Genomic DNA, 4,561 nt, shown 5'->3' with positions numbered 1-4,561 from the left:
TGGATTTTGTATAGAATGGACTCCGCAAGCATCAATTTTCTTCAAGAGAGTAGCCACTTGGGCTGTCAATGCATTAATGGCATTTAGCTCATGAACCCCAACTACCCTCCTTGGTAAGGCCGTCTTGGAATGCCATTGATAGTTGTTGGAGGCCATCTCCTATAAGAGGTCATATGCATCATCAGTCTACTTTGCCATGAGAGCACCTCCAGCTGCTGCATCGATGGTAGTCCAAATCAGGTTTAGTAGCCCATTGTAGAAGGTTTGCACTTGTAACCACTTAGGGAAGCCAGGGTGTGGACATCTTCAGAGCAAGTCTTTATACCTCTCCCATGCTTCGTATAAAGACTTGGAATCCAATTGCATGAAAGAAGTGATGTCATTTCTCATCTTCACAATCTTCGCAAGAGGAAAAAACTTGGCTAGAAATTTCTGTGCAAGGTCGTCCCAAGTAGTGATAGAGTCGATGGGAAGAGAGTTCAACCACACTTTTGCCTTGTCCCGCAATGAGAAAGGAAATAGTCATAATCATATAGCATCATCAGTGACCCCATTGTGCTTGAAAGTGTCACAAATCTCCAAAAAATTAGCGATATGCGTGTTAGGGTCATCGTTGGAGAAGCCTCCAAATTGAACTAATGTTTATATCATTTGGATAATGGTCGGCTTTATCTCAAAGTTGCTAGCTTGAATTGCTAACCTCCGAATACTTGAATGAAGACCTTGTTCCAATGGGACTACATAATCTCTCAAGGATATATTATCTGCTGCTTCATGCTGATGCACGTGTTGTTCCCTTTGATTTGTATCCATGTTTTCAACTTGCTCACCATCTTGGGGATCTTGTCTAAGTAGTCTTTGAAAAGTTTCCCTTATTTCTAGATCATGCAAAACCCATTCCAAGCTTCGTACTTTTATCATATAATGATGGTTTTACGTACCTAAAAACAAAGAAAAATAAAGCTTGAATTAAAACTAGCTTGCTTAGTATTAATATTAGCACAAAAATAGAAAACAACTCCCTGGCAACGGCGCCAAAAACTTGTTGTGGAAAAATTTATCTTTTGCTTGTGCAATTTGGGATAAGCTCGAAATTCAATGCAAAATACAAGCAAAGATTACGTGCAAGCGTACACGATCGCAACAGGTAGTAAAGTGATAAGTTGAGTTTTCGATCCTTAAGGAGTTGATCTAATAGTTGCTGCTAACTATTAAAATTAAAACAAGCTAATTTTATCCAAGTACCAAAATTTGAACTATAATTAAAATGGTGCAAATAATAAATTGAGGTGGAAACAATGGTATAATAGTCTAGGATTATGGTATCCTTTAATATTTCACTTGGAATTAGGTTTGCTTAATTACTTAATCTCAATGAAAGCTGATGTTAGTCTAGAATCTTAAAGTATGTGTACTTCTCCATTGAGATATTACACATTTGCTTAACTTAATTGAATGACTATATGTCTATAGGAGACAACTAAATTAAGTTCTTTAAGACAAGGTTCTACAAATTGACTATGTGTGGAAATTAAATGTATGTCTACTCTAATTGCACATCAAAATACTGAAATTCCTTTTTAAGTGTATTGAACACACATTACCCAAATTAAGGTCTAATTTAGACTAACTCTCTCAAGTGTCATCCAAATACCTAGACACATTTAAATGGTGATCAAGCAAATAAATGGGCAATAAGCTCCAATTTGAGTAAACATGAATATTTTCAATGAGAATAAGCAACAAACCAACACAATATCCAAGCTACATATTAAAATCAACCATAATCCTAAATTAATAATTTTAGTTCAACATTTAAAAGAGGAGAGTACACATTTTAGGAAATAAAAGCATTGTTTTACAAAATGAGATAGAGAAAGAGTCAAATCTAGAAAGAGGAAGATGTTCTGTTGCAGCTTTACAAGCTCCAGCCCTTGATTCTTTTTCTCTTTCCCTTTTTGCCTCTGCCTCTTCTTGCCCAAAGTGTCTCCCCAAATCCCCCTCTTTTTCAATGCAAAATTTCTATTTATACCCCCCTCTTCTTTTAGCCTTGACCTAGAATCTCGTGCAAAGAATATTCCTTTTCTAACGTGTTCTCACTACAGTAAAATGGAATTTCGCTACAGCGAGAAACTCTCTGCCTTGGACATTCTGCCTCTTTTCACTGAACAGTGCTGCAGCTCTAGAAGCTTGTTGTTTCCATGTTTTCCTTCATCAAGCTGCCTAGTGCATAGTTGCTGTGGTCCTCACTTTCAGCTTCATTTTCAGCTTCATGGTTCCTTCAACAGTAAGAGGTTAAATGGTTAGAGGCTGAATTAAGGGATTTTGAAAGAAAATTAAGCTAAAATTGCCTAAATGGAACTTGACACCATAAAAGTTAACTACTACTAAAAAAACATAAAAATTTCCTAAGGACTACAAAGAAAACTAAAAGATTTAGCAAAATTCATGCTCCAAAGAACCATATGATAACTCTATATAATAGAGTTATCACTAAGGTTGGATTCCAATCATGCAACAATATCATTCATGTTGAATGATTAGAAGTTTTCCTTCATCAATAAGACATCAATTATAATGAGTTTTAAGCCTGATTGGATGAAGTCTATGAGATTAATATGCCTTGCAAGGGAACTATAATGGGTTGTAGTTATGAGATCCCTATGCATCAAAGCATAATCTCAAAATGTTTCTAGTCAATGTATCATTGAGCCTGGACATCAATGATGCTTAGAGACTGGTATATTTTATGTTCATTACTTTGGAAGTAAGCAATCAATCTCATAGATTGAAGTATAGAGATACTTAGAACTACAATATAGGTGTTTGCCTAGGAAAGCAAGTTCACTAAACATGACCCATCATGAGAAGTGCATTTGGTAATACACTCTAGTGTCTATTCAACACTTCTCATGTTTGAGTTATGTAAATACTCCTTAGACCTGAGATACCAGGTTGTATTATGTGTGGAGTGCTATGCTTTGTTTTCATCCCTACGGGTGCCTAACCAAAGATGTCAAATCAGGATGCTTTTGAGTATAACATGACAACCATAACTGACTTAGGACTCTTATAAAATCTAGGCATTTTAATAGCTGTCATGACCTAAACTGGGGAGCCATGACCATCACGCATGAGCATTACTAGGCAATTTACATCATTCATACCGTTACCAATCTAGGAATACTACCTTTAGACATACAAATGATGTGCATATAATAAATATCATGCATTTTATTCTAAAAGCATACATACACCCTAGTTATCATGCTCCAAGTCATAAAATCCCCACTCACCTTGACACTACAAGTGTTTCTTTATCAACCTTGCATAGTTCAATTCATCAAAGCCTCAATTTCAATTCAATAGCTTAGAATTTAAACATTGGGCATAATTCTTACTCCCCATTATCATTTAACATATAACAACTCATACACATTAGCATTTATATCACATTTCTTTATTTCATAGTTAAATTCTAGCTTTCAGAGCAATTCCAACTTTTCAACATAGTATGTTTTCTAACAATTCATCATACAAGCTTAACTTCCATAAATTCTCCATCAATGAGCTAAAGGCTTGCTCAACCTTAAATCTCCAGTCACATTCAAGCACTACCAATCTCTAAGCTTAAACATTACATTTCTACATCATTAACCATTTAAATTGGAAAACAATCGGTAAAAAGGTTCAATCTTACCTTTAGATTGATTTTCTAGCTTCAAATCACTTTTTCCAAGCTTAGTTTTCCATTTATAGAACGTAAGAATCAAGGAACAATAAAGGAGCTTCGTTTCTCCTTTGTTTTCTAAATGGGCGGATTACTTAAAGCTTTTTTATTTTTGCAAGTTGTCATGCATTTATCGATAGATGACCCGCATCTATAAATAGATCCCTAATAGATCTTAACATTTTTGCCACTCATTTATCAATAGATTTTTTAAGTCTATTGATAGATGACACTTATGTATTTTTCATCTTATTTTCATAGTGCAATCTATCGATAGTTTTCAAACTTCTATTGATAGATTGTGCCCCTCTCCTTTCATCATAAGTTTCGGGTGACTATCTATCGATAGCTACTAGGATCTATCGATACTTTATGTCCTTGTTACTTTCAATTCATTCCCAAGTGGCCATCTATCGATACTTGCCATGCTTTTATCGATAGATGTTCTTCAACTCTTGCATTTCTTCACTTCTATATTTCATCTATCGATAGATCAAGATCATCTATCAATAACTCATACTTAATTTTGGATTCTTAGCATATTTAACCTTCCAAACTCTTTCCCATAAGTTCTCATTGCAATTTCATTCTCATAATCATCATATTTCCTCAAGCTTTACTCATTATCCTCATATATATTAATGGTATAACTTCAAATTCTCAATCATACCCTATGTCTCATGGTACATCATTCAAATTTCACATAATTGCTCTCATGTCATATTCATTTAAGTGCCAAATGCATGCTCTATATCATTCTAAGTGCCAAACATATGCACATATCATTTCGGGCCTTTACATACCTGTATGTTTCATGATCATTCTCTATGG

The 4,561-nt window shown here is 34.8% G+C and overlaps 1 non-coding gene across 1 annotated transcript; it reads left to right on the top strand.

Moving 5' to 3' along the window:
* Positions 1–286: 286 nt before the first annotated feature.
* Positions 287–393, top strand: LOC148764146 (small nucleolar RNA R71). The gene has a single exon (XR_016024879.1). It is a non-coding gene; the product is annotated as a small nucleolar RNA R71 (small nucleolar RNA).
* The last annotated feature ends 4,168 nt before the right edge of the window (positions 394–4,561 follow it).

Source organism: Theobroma cacao, chromosome 2 (genome assembly GCF_053813885.1).
Source record: "Theobroma cacao isolate CCN51 chromosome 2, ASM5381388v1, whole genome shotgun sequence".
NCBI classification, from domain to species: Eukaryota; Viridiplantae; Streptophyta; class Magnoliopsida; order Malvales; family Malvaceae; genus Theobroma; species Theobroma cacao.
This window is presented reverse-complemented; position numbering and strand designations above follow the sequence as displayed.